The 23,641-nt window shown below is 41.6% G+C and overlaps 1 long non-coding RNA gene across 1 annotated transcript in view; it reads left to right on the top strand.

Moving 5' to 3' along the window:
• LOC141421369 (uncharacterized) overlaps positions 1 to 23,641 on the top strand; it is a 117,877-nt gene that overhangs the window by 30,170 nt on the left and 64,066 nt on the right. The gene's annotated exons all lie outside the window — the stretch shown is intronic.

The raw sequence follows: 23,641 nt of genomic DNA, 5'->3' as shown, positions 1-23,641 counted from the left end.
TGTTGTTACAGAAGCATTTCAAGTGGCAGGAGAGAGGATGGGAGAAAGGGCAAGATGGATGACCTTCCTGATTCAATCAGTTTCTTTTAAGCAATCCTCCTAGAAAGCCCCACTCTGCTAATCATCTTTGGGCAAAATTAGTCTCATGGTCACAGCTAAGGGGCCTTTTGCATGCCTCTTTGTACAGCTGTTTTTGTCGAAATTACCTTCATTAAAAGAAACCAGCAAACACAGTTGATTGTGCTGGACATATAGTCACTGCTCAATAAATACCAACTGGATTATTGAATTATAATGACTGTTAAGCCTGAAAGGCAAGGGAAAATGTGAGCTCCTATTTTGAAGACTTGGTGGTCAGGGCCAGAACAAACATTCCCTGTAATGTCAATCTGACTTGCAGAAAGGCCAACTGTTCCAGAAACTCAGCAGGGGTCGGAACTCAATCTTTCTTTTGTTGTGGCTTCAAATGACAGTTCTTCACTAATACATTGTGCAAGGTGGCTACTGGTGCCATAGGAGAGAATGTTGTAACTCATGAAATTATTTCTTAGCCAGAAATGTATTAAGCGAAAGTAATAAAGCGATGACACATTCTTTTCACCTATATTCCACAGCATTACTTGCCAGTGATTGCTCAAGGAAACTTGGCCTTGAAATAGCATACCAGTGCATATTGAATTTTGCAAAATTTTTAGGGTCACTCAATAAATGGAAAAGCCAGAGCATATGTGCTAGATCATTAGAAGTTCAGCTTTGTTGATTTATACTTTGAAGTGTCAATCATTACAGTAGAAAAAAATTATTGAGCATATCCTGTGTCTTAAGTTTTTTTTTTTTTTTTTGGGTAGGGCACCTACAAAGAACTAGTAGTTGGTGAAGGAGATAAGATGTAAATGGTAGAATTAAACAAGGTACATATGAAGAAGGCTGAAATAGAGAAGAAAGGCAGAGAGGCTCAGGTTGGGGCTGAGACGGGACTCTGAACGCTGCATAAAAGAGGTGGGGAGCTGTATGTGGTAAGATGGGGAAGCTTTGGATCCACGAAAACACAAATTGAGAGTAGGAGACATTCACTAGGAAAGGAATAGCATGAAGAAAGGGCTGGAGAGAAAGTGGCCTGGGCACCTTCAGAAGCTACTGAGAAAAACTGTGCTCTGCTGTTGTAAACACTTACACTGGAGAAAATGGCCCTATGAACAAACAGCCCTGGGAAAAAGCCAGAGAGTCTAACCAAATATTAACCTATTGAGGGGTCTGAGAAGGCCCTTTCTCTAAAGGCAAACTGACATTTAATTTTGTTAAGCAAGCAAACAAATTTATATGAGCAGGAAAGATTTTTTTTTTAGGCCTGGAACTGCTCTTTCCTGTAATATTAGTTTAGAAGATATTGATAGGCATGGCATAAAGGTTTTGGGCTGTTTATAAATGCTACCTGGCAATGATAATTGTTCTAAACTTAATAAAATAACAAAATTTAATTTTGCTGGAACATAAGGAACATAAATGTAGTTTTGAGAAATAATGTTGGAAAGGTTGGTTGAGATTCAATTGTGAAGGCCTTGAGTATCATGTGTATTAGTCAGCGTTCTCCAGAGCAATAGAACACACAAGTATATTTCTGTATATGTATACAGAAATGCAATATATTTCTATATGTATGTATGTATGTATGTATGTACGTATCTGTCTGCAATGTGGGATTGGTCCACATGATTCCAGAGATTGAGAAGTCTCTTGATCTACTGTCTGAAAGCTGGATACCCAAGACTGCCAATGTAGCTCAAAGGTCTGAGACGCAGAGAGCCAATGGTGTAGATTATAAACAGCACGTGAAGGCTTGAGAACCAGAAACACCAGGGCAGGAGAGAACAGATGACTCAGTTCAAACAGTCAGTCTAGCAGTGAGTTCATCTCTCCTCTGCCTTTTTTGTTCTATTTGGACTCTCAAAGGAGTGGATGGGGAACACCCACATTGGGAAGGGCCATTTGCTTTACCTGGTCTACCAAATTAGACCCCCAAAGACATATCCTGAAATCATGTCTAATCAGATGTTTGGATATCCCACAACTCCATCAAGTTGACACATAAAATTAACAAACATACTGTGCTAAAGTGTTTGAATTTTATTTGGAGTCAGAAAGCATAATGCTTATTAAGGCCACTCCTGTGAAGTATGACTTGTATAGATTTTTCTACAATAAATTCAGAAGATCAATATCTAGGTTAGATTTCCTGGGACATAAAGATCAATGCAGTTGCCATCGTAGGGTTTAGACACTTCAAGAAAAAGGTTAAACTTTATTCATGAATTCTATGAATGTTTGATTACTTAAGCTGAACCAGTTTAAGTTAGCAGAAGTAATTATAGCCAAAGTTTTGATGATCTTCTGAAATTAAGATGATAATGAAAATGGTGGTTTAAGTAAAGCTATTTGCATGAGAGGAAAGAAAGCTTTCGATTGTGTCAAAATTAGTAGTTTCACAATACTTATATTTGTATACATGCACACACACAAGTACACATATTTCTTGCTTACACAAAGTTTACTGTAGTTCTTCTTGGTTAATAGGCTTTTCTGGGTAGTTCTTCCAAACAATGACTCAGCAATCCATCTGTCTTATGTTCCACCATGTTAATGCGTGGCTTCAGTTTCTCTCTGGGGTCATCAGCTGGCAGACGGGAAGAAGAGAATCATAGAGAAGGCACATTGCTCATGCTCACTGTAGCCTGGAAGGGTGCGCCCCTTTTTCTCACCTTCTGTTGGGTACAACTAATCACATGGGCTTCCGTCAGATGCACAGTGTTGGAACTGTTCAGTGTTCCCAGGAAGAAGAAAGGTGTTCTGAGCATCCAGCCTGTTTCTGCTTATTAACATACTACTTAGATTGACATGTGGCCCAATAGTAGGAAAGGGTTCAAAGCTCTTCCTTCTTTTAATGCCATTTTTAGTGCTAAACAGAATAGAAAGTAAAAAGTAGTGGTCTTCAATTTTTTTTTGTTCTTTATGCACTAAAAATATTGTGAAAAATTATATGCCCCTTACATATTTCTTAAATTGTCACAATTTTTCTTCATAAATTTAAATAATTTTAAAAATGAAATTTCTAGCACATCATAAATATTGAATATTTTAATATAAAATAATAGATCACCTTTAAATGAATTTGGTGACATATAGATTTCATAGTCATTTGACATTGACTATCATTAAATTTAAAATAGTCATATGAGTAGGTTTTTATTTAATAGTCGAAAACTATCACATCTTTTTCATATTAAATATCCTACTTCCTTTCTTCCTGTCACTATAGAGTTTTCTCTTATTGCAACGTATTTGCTTGCTGATCTTTTATTGATCAACCTATGAAACATTTCTGTGAAAGAAAATATGTTTAAAAATTGGAACAAATTTTTTTCCTGTGACTCCAAGGTTCTGAGTTTCAAAACAAGTATCTTTTTGATTGAGCTATTATTATAATTATTAGTTCAAAATTAATCAACATAACATATGGGATATACTGCATATTTTAATAAATGATAATGAGTCATAGAAGTAAAACATTAGAAATAATTTTCTTAATGATAAGTATGAGGTATGGATTACATTGCCTTAATTGTGGAAGCTCTGCGGGTATTCACATTTTGAATTATTCCTTTGGTAACTTGGGTTTGTTACATACTTTATGTGGCTGAGAAATAGGCCTTTTTGTTGCAGAATGAGTAAAGAATGGAGAAAGGGCTGGGAAAAGAATTGCTTTTCTACCTCACAGTGCTTTCTCGCACTGATTAATTTCATAAGCGAATATCCATTTGATAATTGTGGTTCTGGAACTTGTTCCCTCAAAAACTATTTTGTTTGTGTTCACACATGCCTGGGGAGGTCTTCATGTGCATGCGGGCTACTTTGAAGACTGCAGTGTAAAAAGATAAAGGCCCTCAGTGTTACAACACCTCATTTTGCTTATAGCTGGCTATATTCTCCTAAATAACTTACTTGAGGCACTCAGTCGCCTGTTTCAAAGAATTCTGAGGCCTGTCCATGACCCACATTTTGGGCCCCAGGCATCCTTTCGGGATGTGTGTGTGTGTGTGTGTGTGTGTGTGTGTGTGTGATGGTATAACTGAGGCTGCATTTGTCACCAACTCTATCTGCTACATTATTCCAAGCCATTAGATCCCGCAGTAGCCTCATCTTGACATTTCAAACAGATGCATAAAATTAATCTCTGACCTTTGCAATAACTAGAAAGGAGCATAGATAAAGGGAGCAGAGCTTTCAGGCATTTCTTCTCTTTGTCTCTGTCTCTGTCTCTGTCTCTCTCTCTCTCTAGCTCTCTCTCGGTTTGTTTAGATATTTCATTTCCACAGTTTGCATATGACTAATTTTGTGCTTCAATGACTTTCTTATAACCTTAGTATGTAAAGATAGAAAAATCCCCCCAACATTTTCAGGAGACATTTATTACAGACCATTTTATACGTCTGGTCAGAATGGGCTAACTGATTTTTCACAAGAACAGAATTTGGCAGAAAGCCTGGCCTCCCTTAGTTCCCCTCTTGCCAAAAATCACTCTGGAGCCAGCCTGGAGGTCGCTTGATGTCCCATGAGATCAAATTGAGAAATGGTGTGGGTGAGAGAAACAAGGTCCTTATGGGGTCTAGGACCCCTCTCTGCCTGAATTTGTAGGAAATGTAAGGGAAAGGTTAGTGGTTATCTCCCTAGGAAGAGAATGATGACACAGAGCACATGTGAAATAGTATGGGCACAGAGAAACCAGGCCACATTTGTCCTCTTAACCAGCAAGGACAATGTAGGAAGATGGCTGTCCACCTTCTCTGTCATACCTCCCAAGGATCCATGGTTTACCTGACCCATCAGGGCTCCTGTCCACCACATCACCTCCTTTCTTGTCCAGTGGCCACTTGATTACCATCTGAAGATTCAGTCCCATTCTGTCCACCAGGGCAAATGCTGACAAGAGGCAGGAGGTCTGCAAGTCACAAAAGAGGTTAAAGCAGGGGTGTATCAGGATCAGATTTCTTTTCCATTTACTGCTCTGGCTGCAGCTGTGTGAGGGATGTTCGGTTACACTAGAGTGACAATGTTTTTCTGTTAAAGAAACCCAATGAGTTTTACATGTGTGCTGTGTGTGTTATGAAGTGAACCCTGATGGCCCCGGCTTGCTGCGAGGGCTGAGGTTGTCATCTTTTGTTGGAAATGAGCCAACCAGGCTGGGTTTGTGAAAATGACCAGCTTGGTAGACTCTGAGCTCTGGACTCAAACATTCAGGTCTGGTCACTCACACTTCTGTCTACCGTGTGATCTTAGGCAAGTGAGTGAACTTCTCCCAGGCTGTTCCTTATTTGTGAAGTGTGTGGTGGGTACTTCCATCTACCACTCAAGATTATTGTGACAATTATGTTCCTGGACTATATAAATATTATGCTGACTATTTTCCATGTGAACCCAATGCTGAGGATAGAGGGGGAGGTCTATGGTCAGAGGAAGGAGAGAAGATGAAGGCGAGAATAGAGGAGGCTTGGGGACTGGAGGATTTGACCTTCTTAAATAGGTCAGAGATGGGCAGAGGTCATGCAATTTTGGCTAAGAATAGCCCTGGTTCCATCTTTCTTAATTCTAGTTTCAGACATCTCAACTGGTGGCCCAGAGATTGGCAGGGGTCTACAAACTTCTTTATTTGCTCCCCAGGATTAGTTGAATCCAAGTAATAACAGCTGGTCCCCTGAGATAGGCATATTAGTCAGTGATCACTAGAGAAATAGAACACACACACACACACACACACACACACACACACACACACACACACAAAGAGAATGGGAGGGGGATTTTAAGGAATTGATTCACGTGATTATGGAAGTGTAAGTCGAAATCTGCAGGGTTGGTGGTAACTGGTTTGAGATGCAGGGAAGAGATGCATCTGAGTCTAATAACAGACTACTTGGCAGAATTCCTTCATGCTTGGTGGAGGTCAGTGTTTGTTTAATTGATCAGATAAGGCCTACCTGTGTTGTGGGTGGTAATCAGCTTCATTCAAAGTCTACTGATTTAAGTGTTCATCTCATCCAGAAAACACCTTCACAGAAACATCAGAATGTTTGACCAAATATCTGGTCACCATGGGCTAGCCAAAGGGCACATAAAATTAACCATCACAGAGGGGATGCATGAGAGCAGACTATCACCTAACTGTCTTATTCCTGACCCATGTCATTCATGTACTTGTCTTAGTTGTGTGAGGCTGTGATTCACTCTAGCAACCCTCATCATGATTATGCATATGATTTCATCATTGGACACCATGAGATAAAGTTGGCTTTCTGGTCTCCACTCTCCAGTCCATTGTCATGACATAGCTAGAGAATGTTTGTAAGATATGTTGGGGTGTTTGGCTGGGATGGATGTACTCTAATTCATAGCACAAGAGCTTAGGGGTGAGTTGTGTTGGGATTATAACAGCATGGCTCCAGGGCAGGAGAGAAAGCTAGATATAGGAGGTGTTGGGAAACTCACTGGCAGGAGCACTTGCCCCATGGTGTAGTCTGGGGCCCCAACCCAGAATGTCTCAAGGATTTGGTAAGTCTTGTGTGTCTGGGCAGGTGTGTGTTTGGACAGGGAGGTCCAATCTGAAAATGAGGTCTTCCCTCTTCTGGGAGATCCCGGGAGGTTGGTATAATTCTGGGCCTCTGAAATTTGGATTCTTCATAGCAGCTCTGAGCAGTTACATTGGATGATTTCATAGAGAAGGGTAGAGTTCTGCCTGGAAAAGGAGGCAGGACCTGGCCTAGGGAATGACCACTGCATATGACAGGGGCTGAAATTGATTCACATGATTATGGAAGTGTAAACTGTGGCTTAGAGGTCACATGGTCACCCCAAAGTCATCCCAGCATGATAGTATCAGCCTGCAAGAGTCATCTCAGACCTTGTCTGATGCTGCTGCTGTGGTCTACGCTAACAAAAGAGGTGGGAAACTGCAGGACAGAGATATAAATGTCATCATTGACTGTGACAGGCAGGTAACAGGGACGACAAGTCCCTGTGTGTGGAAAGGGGTGGTACAAATGGAAGGGCTTGTGCTGATGAGGCAGTGACGCATTTCTCCATGAGATGGTGCTCACAGTTTGTCTTTGTGTGTGCTTTCTGTTCTGCTTAGCATTTTCTTTTTAAAGCTTACTGTTAAACTATGTTTTAGAATCCATAGAAATATGACTTGTCTTTCCTAATTTAGAAAGCAAATTTCTTGGACTTTCATGATTGCTAGAAGATTATAAGTACTTTTTTTTCCCCCCTTCTGGGATGTGGTAACAGAGAGAGGTATGTTACACTCTTCTGCTCCAGCACCCCTGGATTCCACCTCTCTTTGGTGAATTCACAGTCTAGCTAGAATTAAGTTCCATCTACTCCTCTGATATAAGGTGGACTTGGAGAGGTGCTATGCTAGAGAGAAAAACAAGATGATATTATTGGATGAGGGAGGAAAAGACTAATTCTGTCTGGAACCTTCTTAAGAAAACATGGGAGCACAACAGGTCATGAAAGAAGGTTAATATTGAAGACTGTGAAGTTGGGCTATCACAAACAACCTAGGTGTTTGCGTGACAAAGTTGTCCAGGACAGACCTTTTTCTAAGAGCTGTTTGAGACACAGACCACATCTGAGTGTGGTGAGGAAGATGAGAGGGAGAGACAGGTTTTCAAAATCCAAGGAGTGTCCCCAACTTCTGGAGAGAGGTGGGGCCAGGTAAATACTAAAGCAGCGCCTTAGTAATTGGGGAGAAACACGCTCTTTCAGAGTTATTTCAGGCCAGAGTTAACAAGAGGCAGCAAGAGCGCATATCCTGGGAACCAATAGCATATTTGCATTGTACTTTGTGGTTTAGAAAGCAGGATCACAATGAAGGAATTTTTGATATTTCTGCGCAGCAGATGAGGAGGCAGAGACTCAGAGAGAATTTATGTGAGTTCTTTATTATCGCATTAATAGTAAGTTGCCAAATTCCATGGAAAGAATGGGCCTGGACTAGCTAATATGTTTTCAGCCACTTGTCAGACTTTACAATGAGCATTAATTGAACATCTGTTATGAGCAGGTACTAGGAATTTGATGGTTTCTGACACAGGCTCTTCTCTCCAAGAGCTTACACTAAAATGAGGAGTTGTTAGATGGGGTTCTCAGGGGACATTTGGCAATATTTGAGAGATTTTCGGTTGCAGTGGTTGGGAGGTGAGGTGGGTGGGTGTCGCACCTGTGGATAGGGAGAAGAAATGTTGCTAAATATCCTACAATGCATAGGACAGCTCTTGTAACAAAGCGCTAATTGTGTAAGTGAGTTTGGGTGGCAATAACAGAGTGTCATGGATGAGGCAGCTTAAACAACCATCATTTATGACTCACGGTTCTGGAGGTTGGGAAGTCAGCATGCCAGCACCTGTGGAGTATGGTGAGGGCCACCTCCTGGCTTGTACATAGCAACCTTCTCTTCATATTATTAGATGGTAGAGAGAGGGAGAGGTTTGGTCCCTTCATCTCTTTGTAAGGGCACTAATTCCATTATGGGGCTCCGCCTTCATGGCATCATCTAAACCTAATCATCTCTGCTTGGTGCAGTGGTTCATGCCTGTAATCAGGCAAAAAGTTAGTGAGACCTCACCTCAACATATAAGCTGGGCATGAAGGCTTGTCCCTATAACCTCAGCTATGAGGAGGGATAGGTAGGAGGTTGAGGGCCTGAAGCCAAGCCTGGGCAAAAAGCACAAGACCCTGTCTGAAAGATCACTGAAGCAAAAAAGGGCTGGGAGAGTGGCTCAAGGGGCAGCGTGACTGGCACTGAGTTTAAACCCCAGGACTGTCAAAACAAACCCACACCACTAGTCATCTCTCGAAAGCCCCACCTCCAAATACCACTTCCTTGGGAGCACACACAGGCAGTCACAGCACTTGCTCAAACTACCAATAGTGTGGTGATTGAGAAACTGGTTGAGCTCATCATTCCACCATTTATTCGGTAACATTTTTGAGTACCTACAGTGAGCCAGAGGATATAGTGGTAAGCAAGAGAGAAAGGCCACTGCTGTCCTGTCACTGCTCCTCTTGGTGTGGGGTGGAGGGCAGAGGGAAGACCCAGTTGAACATTACCAAGCTAATGGGTTAGTAACAAGGACAAAGTCAGGAGTGCTATGAAGGAAACTCAGACATGGTATGTAATTGTGTGCAACTTGGTGGTGGCTTTAAATTAGCAAGTCGTGAAAGGCTTCTCTGAAGAGATGATATTTAAAATTAATTTGATACAAAAAGCCATTTGAGGAAAGGCATGTTGGGCCAAGGGGATTGTAAGGACTAAGGCCTACAAGTGGGGATGTGGCAGGCAACCTCTTCAAAGAACAGAAAGGCCAAGATGGTGAAGATGATAGGGAGGGCAGGAGGAACTACATCCTATTAAACCTTCATTGGCCAACATGAGGAGTTTGCACTTTCTTCTAAAACCTTCCATTTGGCTGTTCTCACGGAGAAAATGATTGGAGTTCTGAGGAAAATAAGATTGAATCTTGGGGACAATTGCATCTGGTTTGAGGGAGTGTGACATTGAATGTGGTGGACAGAGAGGGCCCTTTTGAGATTTACTTGGATAGTGAGAATGTGCCAGTTGCTAAAAGACTTGGAGGAACCTATGAGTTCCCTGGGATTATGGTTTCCAATGATCAGTGTGGTTCCCATAATTCATATGTCAAAGTCCTGACTCCCACAACTTCAGAATGTGACTGTATTGAGAGACTGGGTCTCTGAAGAGACAATTAAGTTAAAGTGAAGTCATTATGATTGGTCATTCTCTAATAGTACTGGGGTCCTCATACGAAGTAAAAGTTTGGACACACACCCAAAGAGAGACAATAGGGCTATGTCTGCCCAGAGGACAGACCATGCCAGGACATAGGAGCCAAGGACAGTGTCCTCAGGAGAAATCAAACCTGTTGAGTACGTGATCTTGAACCCTCTGCCTCCAGAACGTGAAAAATAAATTTCTTTTGTTCAAACCACTCAATCTGGTGTTTTGTCATGGCGACCCTAGCAAAGAAATGCACTTGGGGTTCAGGTTTCTTGTCTGTTAAATAAGGGCTGTTGTGTGTCTTTAAGGTCCTTTCCACTTTGAAGAGCCTTTCACTCTAAGAAATACGTAGGCTGCTTGTGGGGCTGCCAGCACCCCACATGGCCTAGTAATATGTCTTGGCCATCAGAGAACAAAGGGCAATTGTGAGGGGAAACAGAGCACCCTGGGGAGAAACTTCTATATGGTTTCCCATCAATTTGAAAGAGGACTCAGCCTGGGAGGATTGCCCAGTTGTTCTTCTCCCACATAGGGGGACTTGAAACTCCTTCCAAATGGGGTCTGTGGGATGACATGGAGTGCATGTTTCCACTGGGGACAGGCAAAACTCTGTGTCAGGGTTTCCAGAGGGTAATGGAACTTCAGGAATTTTCCTCTTGGAAAGAGTTCACTAGCGCCTGAAGGGCCCCATGGGGGACTTTCAGCTCCCTTGGTGCTGGCTGGATGCATCATTCCAGGCCTGGGGTATCCAGGCCTTCTTGTGAAGGGAGCCTCGTGGGCCCAATCTTGTCCTCTGGCCCATGTCTCTGAAACAGAAGGTCTAAGGATGTGACTTTGAGGGTCCTCCAAGTCTCAGGAGCAAGTAGATTGAATTCATGGGTGTACATCTTGTTCAAACAATCCTCTGACCTAGGAAATACCTTCATTGTCCTGTAAACATGAGCATGGGAAGAGTGGTGGTTACTGTTTAAGTTTTACTTTTGTTTCTAACTTTTTTTTTTTTCACAAATTGATCTCTATTAGAACATATTAAAGGGGCAGACTTGGTGTCTTGGTGCCCAGCCATTCATAGCTACCCATCTGCTCAAATACACAAATTCAACAAATATTTACTATATAATTCACATGGCTTACAATTTTGGGGTTAGATGGGGAAGGGGTAGAAGACAGAGTCATTAAAGTACTGTTTGATTGGTGTGGTGTGTGTGCGTGTGTGTGCATGTGTGTGTGCGTGTGTGTGCATGTGTGTGTGTGTGTGTGTGTGTGAAGTGAAAAGGATAAAATGCCTGGGAGGGTGTTGCATTTTGAATGAGTATTAACCAAATGAAAGAATGAATGAATGAGGGAACAAGTGAATAGTCTATCTACCTCAGTGTATCAGTGTAAAACCCTACTAGAATGTAACTAGCTTTTTCCTAGAGAGTGTTGGCTTTGCAGTAAGGGGTTTTTGGTTATTCAATGCTGTGTCTCTGAAACTTAGAGTAACAGCTGAGCATAGGAGTCACTCAACTGATAGTTACTGAATGATTGAGTGAATAGCCTTCAGAAAATGATCTCGTCTCCCGAGATCCCACTTATAATTTGGCAAACATGTGCTAGGTCTTTCGTTAGGTGCTGAGGACTCACAGAAATGGTCAAGCTAACGTCTCTGCCTGCCAGAATCGCTTTACCGAGGGAAACAGGGCATGCAATTAATATACAATTGGATAACTTCGAGGTGCAGGAGAATTCAGACCCTGGAGCAAGTGCTGTCCTGGAGTAGATGTGAGGTGGGCAGGAAAGGGGCTAGAAAATGACACTAGTGAAGGCACACAGGTATGAGAAGCCTGGTGACAGTGGTTTAGCATAAATGGTTCATGAGCATTTTTATGTGTAATTGGGATAAAAGTAGCTAAGGGCAGGGCCATGGAGAGTCTTCAATGCCATGCTCACTAGTGGCGACAAGCCCTTTAGTTAGGGAAGTACAAGATAAGACTTACATTTGAGAAACAGTCCTCTGGCTTCTGGGTAGAGAATGGGTCAAGGGGAACTGAAACAAGGAACAGTAACTCCCACAGATGATGCGATTTCAGTAACCCAGGTAAGAGACGATCAAGCAGAGGTCATGAAGGTACTTAGTGGACAGAAAAGGTAACACATGGTAACAGATAGTTTATGATGCTTAAGAGATGGAAATCTAGGGAAAGTTCCAGAGTTCTGTACCTGGATGAATAGGATGCTGATAATAAAGATACAGGAGGTGGAAAAGACCACTGGCCAGGTCCAGGTAAACATCTGGAACTTAGGGAGAAGTCAGTGTCAATGACATGGTCTTGAAAATGGTAGTGCAAGTACTAGTTGAAGTCTGAGAAAAATGAGCCAAAGCCTAATGACAGAACTTTGGGGAAACAAAAATATCTAAATGGGGAGAAAATAGAGTCCAACTTGAATATCCAGAGGTGATCAGAGAAGTGAGAGGGAAATCAGGAGAGTGATACCTCCTGAAGTCAGATCTTGTCATGTCACCAGTCTGTAGGCTTCTCGGTCCTGCAGAATTAAACTCTAGTCATTAACATGAATTCATGATGCAGATGGCAAGTTGTGGACCCAGGATTCATTCTCCCTGGTCTTCTCCCTTCCTAAGAGAATCCTTACTCACTCAGGTACCTACCCCTACCCATGGACTGAAGGGAGTCTGGCCTTATCTCCAGCCATATAGAAAGACCCTAATTAGTCTTGAATAATCAGCATGCCATCATCCCTGGGGACTGTCATTTCTTGTGACCTAACATGACATGGCTTAAAAGGACCCATCAGCCTGAAAATGAGAATTTCCATTCCATGCTGGAGGTGAACAAGGAGGCAGCCTTGGAATGACGCTCACAATCTGCAGACTGAGAAGTCCAAGATCAAGGCACTAGCAGATTCTCTGTCCTACAGGTAACTTGCTGTGTCCTCAACTGGCAAGAAGAGGTGAGGCAGTTCTCTTCTGCCTTTTATATAAGGACAATAATCTCATTCATGAGGGGGAGCCCTCATGACTTAGTCACTTCCCAGTGGCCTCACCTCTTAAAACTGTCACTTTGGGTACTAGGTTCCAACATGAATTTTGGGAGGGACATTCAAACCATGATTAAATGGTGATAGATTGTCTTATTATTAGTAATTATCAATAGCAACTAATTATGAATACTTATAACTATTATTAATTACTATTGTTAAGTATTATTAATTATTAATACATTTGACCATTCTTTGTTCCTGCTTCACCTTTGCCATACTGAGCCACACCACCAACCTTGCCATTTATCAGATGACGTGCTTGTGTCATTGGCTGTGAGTAGATATTTTGTCTGCCATTTCTGAGCAGAAGATTTATGTGTGCTGTGGCTGGAATCCCCTTGCTCCATCTGTCTACCCTCAAGACAGCTGGCTCCTGATCTTGGCTGCTCCTGCAGCCTGGGCCCTGGAATGGCCCAAGATGATAGGAACCAAGGGAGACTAGCTGAGCCTGGGCAGGCCTAGCTGAACCCAGCAGAGCCCAGCCAAGCAAGCCCAATCAACAATGTCATGAGCAAGACTAAACATGTTGTTATTGGAGGTCACTGAACATGTTAAGTTGTCTTATTACACAGCATAACCTAGTGAGGGCCGGCTACAACAAGTAGCTGTCGACTAAGCCTTACTCAGTGTGTACTTCCAAATAATCAGGTAAAGTTTCTGTATCATTTAAACTATCATGATGTAAGGCTTTTCTGTTACTTACAGGCAAAATTGCCTATCCCACATATCTAGCTATACATGACTAACTTTTCCTGATTGTATCTCCTTAAGCCTCTTGGGCCATTGTTAGCAATGTTTTCTCTCTCTGGAGGTCCTGTGCTTCACATGGAGAGTTTCAGTCATCCTTTACAATCCAGATCAATGCTAACTTCTATGTGAAATCTTCTTTGACTTTCTAGGAAAAGTTAGTTTTTCTTACAGAACTTCAGTTCTTCTCTTATTATAGCAATTTGTCTTGCCAGTACACTGCAGCATTGCTGGTCTCTTGTGCATTTTTGTATTTGTTGTTTCGAGCATAAGTCTGATACCTTGTAGGTGCTCAAGAAGATTTTGCTGAAAAGGGGCAATTTTTAAAATGCATTCCTACAGGGCTTTACCAAGAGGAGGCAAGAATTTGTTCTATGTATCCTTCTTAAGATTTAGTTACTAATAGAGTTAGTCTACACTGGGTAGTTTTATGGAAGCATCAGTTCTTGAGATGTGAATAGGGAAAGGGGAAAATATTGAGAATCCAAGACTGTCTTTAACAGTCTGACCAAAGCATTCCAACAGGTCAGTAGGCTCTGGGATTTGGCTGCAATTTTATTCAGTCAGAGACCCACAGAATTTTATCAACCCCCTGAGTATCATTTTTGCAAAGACTATGTAACTTTTAGGTCATCTCATCTGACATACTTCCCTCCACAAATGGCCTGAAAACACATATGCCAACTCTTGGCCAGATGAAGTCTGAGTCTATCATTTGGCCTTACAGCTTGCATTAATATGTATTGACCCTTGCCAGGTTCTAGATGCTGTGCCAGGCATTTCAAAGAAAAACTCTCATAATACCAGATACCCATTTTACAGATAACAACTGAGGCGAAGAGAGACAAAAGAACAAGCTCAAGGCCATAGTAACTATGGTGCACTTGAGGCTCCACCTCTGATTCTCTGATTCCAAGTCCAATTTTTTGTTTGCTTTCTGGTCTGGAAAATAGAAATCACATCTGCTTTGGCCACTTTCCCAGATTCAAGGACTACATGAGATTATAAAAATAAAGGTCTTATTTAGGTAGTATTAAAATTAGCGATGCTTAGCTAGAGTTTGTTTTCAATGCCTTTCCGGAAGGACTGAGAAACAAAAGATTTCTAAAACCCTAGGGTGTTGGTGGGGAATATATTTTGTGGGGAGTATGGGACTGTCCAATCACCTCTCTCGTTCTGTCACGGAGGAAGGTATGTCACCTGCAAAGGAGTAGGCCATACACTAACCCGTGTCCTCAGTGCTAAAAATCTAATGGGGACAATAGCTACCTTTTAGTAAATACTCACAGGCCTGCTGTCTTTCCCATATAATTTTTAGTCCTGTCACAGATTCTTCTTGGTCTTCTCCTCCTCCTCCTCTTCTTCTTTCTTCCTCTTCCTCTTCCCTCCTCCTCCTCCTCCTCCTCCTCCTCCTCCTCCGCTTCCTTCTTGTACTGCGGATTGAACTCAGGGTCTTAGGCTTGTCAGGCAAGCACTCTCCCATTGGAGCCCCAGTCCTTTCCATTTTTTACTTTAACTTTTATTTTTACTTTTTGGTGGTACTGTGTTTTTGAACTCAGGGTTTGAACCATGCCTCCCGTCCTTTTTGCACTGGAGATAGAGTCTTGCTTTTTGCTTTGGCAGGCCTGGACCATGATCTTCCTATTTGTGCTTCTGGCCATGGCTGAGATGACAGGTGCATGGCGCCACACCCAGCTTTTTTCCATTGAGATGGGGGTCTTGTGAAATATCCCCACCCCCGGCTGGCTTGGAATTGCAATTCTCCTCATTTCAGCCTCCCAAGTAGCTTGAGATAACAGGTTAGTTTGCTTTTTCAGATAGGGTCTTGTGCTTTTGTCCAGGGCCAGCCTCAGAATGTGATCCTTCTTCCTCTGCTTTCTGAGTAGCTGAGAGTACAGGTGTGTGCCACCACACCCAGCTTATTTATTTAGGTATTTATTTTTTGAGATAGGATCTTGCTAACTTTTTTGACCAGGCTGTCCTTGAACCATAGTTCTCCTATTTCTGACTCCTGAGTAGTTGAGATTAAAGGCATTATTTTCATTTTAACAGAAGACCGTGCGTGATGAGGGACAGAGGTAGCTCTTGAATGCTGTGTATGTAATTCCAAAGTGTATGCTCATTCTTTCTGGTCATTGTTCTTCATTCTGGTGGTTTGCAGGTGTGTTTCTGGGTAATTTCTCTCTGCTGATGTATTATCATAATTTAGGATCTTTTTAAAATTCAATGTCCTTCCTCAGGTGAAAACTGTGGCTGGCCAATTGGCCCATATACATTTTAAAATATGGTTTCAGCCCATGTGGATCAGGAGCTAAGTTTAAATCTCTGTGTGTAGACTGTTTGCACCTGAAATCTGAATGTAGGTTGAACAAGAGCATTTGGTGATTTAGAAATTAAGTTGATGTCAATTTACTAATAAAACAAAGCTCAATAAGACAGACATTTAAAACATGAAAACATAGATGTACCTTGCTAGAGCAGCTGAGGACATAGGCTAGGCTGGCCAGCTCTGAACTACAGGCCAAACATGGCTCTTTCTTCTCCTTGTACGGCCCCCGAGAGCTAAGAGCACGTTCACATTTTTAAATGATTGGAGAAAATTATATATATATGTTTCTTGTTGAATATAGATCTGATTTTGCTTTTGGATCAAAAAACCTAAAATATTCATTCTCTGACCACTTAAAGTAAAAATTTGCCAACTGTGGTCATAGGCCTATTTCTCTCAGGCTACTTTCTCTCCAGCAAAGAATCATCCTTGATTTCTGGAGCTTTTTCCATCTTTTCTCTGCCTATTTCCTGTAGGCAATAGGCAGAGAAAATGCTCCCCTCTAGGGCCTGAGCATATGCTGTGCTTAGCACTGGGGATGAAGTAGACAAGGGAAGTTGCTCACGGGGCCCTTGGATGCTGTGAATTGCCTGTTTCAGAGGCAAAGGGTTTTGTTCTGGAGGAGATGAAATTATTTCAGGGGAATTGTTCTTCACTGAACTGAGCGGGTTCATTTGTAGCACATGGCTTCTGACGACCACAGACCCACCAGAATCCTTTTTTTTTTTTTTGCCTGAGCTCCTTTATTTCACAAATACCAAGAAAAGTGTTTCATTTTTTGTTGGGAAAAGAAAGAATTCCTCTCTTCTGTGGGGCAGAGAAATTAATGGGAGAAAGTCTGAGAAAAGCTCTCCTTTCTACATCAGGAATGAAAGGGAGTCTGCTATTTGAACAGGCTTCAAGCAGGAAAGGGAGCTGCCTGGGCACTGGCCTCCACAGCTGGGCTTTGCAGCTTTCTGCTTCATTGAAGCATCCCAGTGCACTTCTCCTGCAGTCTGTTTTCTTCTGAAAGCCCAGGTGTTTGACTTTGGAGGTGGGGTTGACAGCTCAAAGGGACTGTGCACAGAGCACAGATTCCTCAGATCTTCGCTTCCAGTTAGATCCAGCTGGCAAGAGGCTAATCAGAGCCCAGCCACCAGGCTCCTCCTCACTTCCCCTGATAGGGCAGAGGGATTATGCTGTAGTCCTGGGATCACTGGCCCCACACGCTGTCTGCTCCCGAGTCCTTATTAGACATCTAAAGTTGGATTTCTTCAGAGATGTTTGGAAAACCAAGAGCCTTTGTGTCCTGCGCTTTGCTGGCTAATTGGTTGCAAGTTCTCTTCTTACAGGGTCCCACTCATCTCTTGACATCCTTCCTCTTCTCTCTGCTCCCTTCCTGCACCACCGCCCTCCATGACTGTCCCTCCTTTCTCACTGCAGTGAACTACTGGCATTTAGCTTCACCCATGAAGCACTCAGGGCAGCAAAGGGAGGTGGGAGCCAGGTGTCATCTGCTTTTCCTTTACTCCCTAGATGTGGAACACATATGACAGCACATTTGCTCTCAGGAATACAGTTTGAACACATCTGAGAGTAAATGACTGCAATTTGAGTGTCCCAGTCTGCTACAACCTGAGAATTCTAAAATGAAACCACAGTAAAGCAGGAACACTATTGTGTTATGGTGATGACTCCCCCAACACAGGTCTTCTGAGAGCTCTTTCCTACCTTGTGGACATCTCTAGAGGTGGCCCCTGTGTGTGGTCAGAGGTTCAGTCTCATTCACACTGACTGTGCTACCTGCTTTTTTCCTGACCTCTGGTTCAACCTCTGGATTCGTGAAGCAATGTCCCCAGCTTCACTTTCTGAAGCTTGGTTGTAGCATCATCAAGGCCACTGCTGGACCAGCCCCAATTGCCTGGCCTGCTGGCCTGCTCCAGGGCTACAATGGATTGCAGGAGGCTGGCCACGCTCCTCAGGAGAATGGGAGATTTTCTGTCTCACCTGGGGTCACTTCCTGTGACTTCTGTCTCAATGTGGTGCTTTGTGCTGTGGCTTAGCATGATTTGTTATGGAAAAGGCTCTTTTGTTCCTTGAAGCCCCTCTTTCTAAGACTGAGGGCTATAAGAAAAGGCCCCCAGTGGGCCTCACAATCTTCTCTGAGCTGAGTGGGGCATCTAGCAGATCTGACCATGTGTCTGTCTCCTGGTTCTCTTGCTGACCCTTACTCCAACCTAGCCATCCTCCGGGCACACCCAGACCTGTAAGAAAGAACAGCTTAGGCTTAACCTAGGACCCCTGCTACACACTCAACTTGCCTTTTTTGTTGGCTGTACTAGGGTTTGAACTCAGAGCCTTACGCTTCCCAAGGCAGGCACTCTAGCACTTGAGCCACATCCCAAATCCTTTTTTTTAACTTGATTTTTCAGTTAAGGTCTTGTGTTTTTGCTCAGGGCCAGCCTTAGATGGTGATCTTCTTACCTACAGCCTCTTGCATAGCTGGCCCCACAGGTTCATGCCACCATACCTGGCTTATTGATTGAGATGGGGGTGGCAGTCTTGCTAACTTTTTGCCTAACCTGGTCTTGAACTGCCCTCCTCCCAATCTTCACCTCCCAAATAGCTAGGATTATAGTTATTGGCCACTGTGTATGGCCACATTTCTGCATTTTTATTTGCAGTATGAAATGGATTGTTAGACCATCTTCTACAGGTTCTTAAGGATTTATATTGAGTATCTCATTTACTTAAGTTTCACACAGTGCTATATTTTGGGTCTTGAATATCCTCTAAAGGTCATGTATGAAAGGCTTTGTCATCAGCATATGGCACTATTGGGAAGAGATGGGACCTTCAGGAGGTGGGCCCTAGTGGAAGGAAGTTAGATTATTGGGGGTGTGCCCTTTTTTTTTCATTTTTTTTCTTTTATTATTCATATGTGCATACAAGGCTTGGGTCATTTCTCCCCCCTGCCCCCACCCCCTCCCTTACCACCCACTCTGACCCCTCCCTCTCCCCCCCCCAACACCCAGCAGAAACTATTTTGCCCTTATTTCTAATTTTGTTGTAGAGAGAGTATAAGCAATAATAGGAAGGAACAAGGGTTGTGGCTGTTTGAGATAAGGATAGCTATACAGGGAGTTGAATCACATTGATTTCCTGTGCTTTTTTTTTTTTTTTCCCTTTTTCTTTTATTATTCATATGTGCATACAAGGCTTGGTTCATTTCTCCCCACTGCCCCCACCCCCTCCCTTATCAACTACTCCGCCCCCTCCCTCTCCCCCCCCTCAATACCCAGCAGAAAATATTTTGCCCTTATTTCTAATTTTGTTGTAGAGAAAGTATAAGCAATAATAGGAAGGGACAAGGGTTTTTGCTGGTTGAGATAAGGATAGCTATACAGGGCATTGACTCACATTGATTTCCTGTGCGTGGGTGTTACCTTCTAGGTTAATTCTTTTTGATCTCACCTTTTCTCTAGTACCTGGTCCCCTTTTCCTATTGGCCTCAGTTGCTTTAAGGTATCTGCTTTAGTTTCTCTGCGTTAAGGGCAACAAATGCTAGCTAGTCTTTTAGGTGTCTTACCTATCCTCACCCCTTCCTTGTGTGCTCTCGCTTTTATCATGTGCTCAAAGTCCAATCCCATTGTTGTGTTTGCCCTTGATCTAATGTCCACATATGAGGGGGAACATACAACTTTTGGTCTTTTGGGCCAGGCTAACCTCACTCAGAATGATGTTCTCCAATTCCATCCATTTACCAGCGAATGATAACATTTCATTCTTCTTCATGGCTGTGTAAAATTCCATTGTGTATAAATACCACATTTTCTTAATCCATTCGTCAGTAGTGGGGCATCTTGGCTGTTTCCATGACTTGGCTATTGTGAATAGTGCCGCAATAAACATGGGTGTGCAGGTGCCTCTGGAGTAACCTGTGTCACAGTCTTTTGGGTATATCCTCAAGAGTGGTATTGCTGGATCAAATGGTAGATCAATGTTTAGATTTTTAAGTAGCCTCCAAATTTTTTTCCAGAGTGGTTGTACTAGTTTACGTTCCCACCAGCAGTGTAAGAGGGTTCCTTTTTCTCCGCATCCTTGCCAACACCTGTTGTTGGTGGTGTTGCTAATGATGGCTATTCTAACAGGGGTGAGGTGGAATCTTAGCGTGGTTTTAATTTGCATTTCTTTTATGGCTAGGGATGGTGAGCATTTTTTCATGTGTTTTTTGGCCATTTGAATTTCTTCTTTTGAGAAAGTTCTGTTTAGTTCACTTGCCCATTTCTTTATTGGTTCATTAGTTTTGGGAGAATTTAGTTTTTTAAGTTCCCTGTATATTCTGGTTATCAGTCCTTTGTCTGATGTATAGTTGGCAAATATTTTCTCCCACTCTGTGGGTGTCCTCTTCAGTTTAGAGACCATTTCTTTTGATGAACAGAAGCTTTTTAGCTTTATGAGGTCCCATTTATCTATGCTATCTCTTAGTTGCTGTGCTGCTGGGGTTTCGTTGAGAAAGTTCTTACCTATACCTACTAACTCCAGAGTATTTCCTACTCTTTCCTGTATCAACTTTAGAGTTTGTGGTCTGATATTAAGATCCTTGATCCATTTTGAGTTAATATTGGTATAGGGTGATAAACATGAATCTAGTTTCAGTTTTTTGCAGACTGCTAACCAGTTTTCCCAGCAGTTTTTGTTGAAGAGGCTGCTATTTCTCCATCATACATTTTTAGCTCCTTTGTCAAAGACAAGTTGGTTATAGTTGTGTGGCTTCATATCTGGGTCCTCTATTCTGTTCCACAGGTCTTCATGTCTGTTTTTGTGCCAGTACCATGCTGTTTTTATTATTATTGCTTTGTAATATAGTTTGATGCCAGGTATTATGATACCTCCAGCATAGCCTTGGCTATTCGTGGCCTCTTGTGTTTCCATATAAATTTCACGGTAGATTTTTCAATCTCTTTAATGAATGTCATTGGAATTTTGATGGGAATTGCATTAAACATGTAGATTACTTTGGGGAGTATCAACATTTTACTATGTTGATTCTGCCAATCCATGAGCATGGGAGATCTCTCCACTTTCTATAGTCTTCCTCAATCTCTTTCTTCAGAACTTTATAGTTTACCTTGTAGAGGTCATTCACATCTTTTGTTAGGTTTACATGTAGGTATTTGATTTTTTTTGAGGCTATTGTAAATGGAATTGTTTTCATACATTCTTTTTCAGTTTGCTCATTGTTGGTGTATAGAAATGCTAATGATTTTCCTATGTTGATTTTATACCCTGCTACCTTGCTATAGCTATTGATGATGTCTAGAAGCTTCTGAGTAGGGTTTTTTGGGTCTTTAAGGTATAGGATCATGTCATCTGCAAATAGGGATATTTTGACAGTTTCTTTACCTATTTGTATTCCTTTTATTCCTTCTTCTTGCCTATTTGCTCCGGCTAGGAATTCCAGTACTATGTTGAATAGGAGTGGAGATAGTGGGCATCCTTGTCTGGTTCCTGATTTTAGAGGGAATGGTTTCAGTTTTTCTCCATTAAGTATAATGCTGGCTGTAGGTTTGTCATATATAGCTTTTATAATGTTGAGGTGCTTTCCTTCTATTCCTAGTTTTCTGAGAGCTTTTATCATGAAATGGTGTTGGATCTTATCAAAGGCTTTTTCTGCATCTATTGAGATGATCAAGTGGTTTTTGTCTTTGCTTCTGTTAATGTGGTTTATTACGTTTATTGATTTTCATATGTTGAACCACCCCTGCATCCCTGGGATGAAGCCTACTTGGTCGTGGTGAATAATCTTTTTGATGTGTTGTTGAATTCGGTTTGCCATTATTTTGTTGAGGATTTTTGCGTCAATGTTCATTAAGGAGATTGGTCTATAGTTCTCCCTTTTGGAGGTGTCTTTGCCTGGTTTTGGGATAAGTGTAATACTGGCTTCATAAAATGTGTTTGGCAGTTTTCCTTCCCTTTCTATTTCATGGAACAGTTTAAGAAGGGTTGGTATCAGTTCTTCTTTAAAGGTCTGATAGAATTCATCAGAGAATCCATCAGGTCCTGGACTTTTCTTTTTGGGGAGACTCTTGATTGCTGCTTCAATTTCATTTTGTGTTATAGGTCTATTCAGGTGATTAATTTCCTCTTGGTTCAGTTTTGGATTATCATATTATCTAGAAATCTGTCCATTTCTTTAAGATTTTCAAATTTATTTGAATATAGGTTCTCAAAGTAGTCTCTGATGATTTCCTGGACTTCCATGGTGTTTGTTGTTATCTCCCCTTTTGGATTCCTGATTCTACTAATTTGGGTTTTTTCTCTCCTCATTTTAGTCAGGTTTGCCAGGGGTTTGTAGATCTTGTTTATTTTTTCAAAGAACCAACTTTTTGTTTCATTAATTCTTTGTATGGTTTTTTTGGTTTCTATTTTGTTGATTTCAGCTATTATTTTTATTATTTCTCTCCTTCTTATTGTTTTGGGATTTGCTTGTTCTTGTTTTTCTAGGAGTTTGAGATGTATCATTAGGTCATTGATTTCTGATCTTTCGGTCTTTTTAATATATGCACTCATGGCTATAAACTTTCCTCTCAGGACTGCCTTTGCTGTGTCCCATAGGTTCCGGTACATTGTGTTTTCATTTTCATTGACTTCCAGGAACTTTTTAATTTCCTCTTTTATTTCATCAATGATCCATTCTTCATTAAGTAATGAGATATTTATTTTCCAGCTGTTTGCATGTTTTTTGTCTTTACTTTTGTTGTTGAGTTCTACTTTTACTGCATTGTGATCAGATAGTATGCATGGTATAATTTCTATTTTCTTATATTTGCTGAGACTTGCTTTATGCCCTAGGATATGATCTATTTTGGAGAAGGTTCCATGGGCTGCTGAGAAGAATGTATATTGTGTAGAGGTTGGATGAAATGTTCTGTAGACATCAACTAGGTCCATTTGAACTATTGCATATTTTAGATCTTGGATTTCTTTATTGATTTTTTGTTTGGATGACCTATCTATTGATGATAATGTGGTATTAAAGTCTCCCACAACCACTGTGTTGGAGTTAATATATGCTTTTAAGTCTTTCAGGGTATGTTTGATGAAATTGGGCGCGTTGACATTGGGTGCATACAGATTGATGATTATTATTTCCTTTTGGTCTATTTCCCCTTTTATTAGTATGGAATGTCCTTCTTTATCTCATTTGATCAATTTAGATTTGAAGTCTACTTTTTCAGAGTTAAGTATTGCCACTCCTGCTTGTTTTTGGGGGCCATTGGCTTGGTAAATCTTCCAGCCTTTCAACCTAAGCCTATGCTTATTTCTGTCAGTGAGATGGGTCTCCTGTAAGCAACAAATTGTTGGATCTTCCTTTTTAATCCATTTCGTCAAGCGGTGCCTTTTGATGGGTGAATTAAGTCTGTTAACATTAAGCGTTAGTACTGATAGTTATGTGGTGATTCCTGTCATTTAGTTGTCTTAGTTGTTTGAAGGTTTGATTGTGTGTACCTAAGTTGAGGTTACTGTCTACTGTCTTGCCTTTTCTTTTCCTGTGGTTTGGTGCTGCCTGTCTTTTCATGGTTAAGTTGGATTTCACTTTCTGTGTGCAGGATCCCTTGCAGAATCTTTTGTAATGGTGGCTTTGTCGTCACATATTGTTTTAGTTTCTGCTTATCATGGAAGACTTTTAT

The sequence above is a fragment of the Castor canadensis genome, chromosome 3 (genome assembly GCF_047511655.1).
Source record: "Castor canadensis chromosome 3, mCasCan1.hap1v2, whole genome shotgun sequence".
Classification (NCBI taxonomy): domain Eukaryota; kingdom Metazoa; phylum Chordata; class Mammalia; order Rodentia; family Castoridae; genus Castor; species Castor canadensis.
The sequence above is the reverse complement of the archived record's forward strand: the minus strand, read 5'-3'. Positions and strand labels throughout refer to the sequence as shown.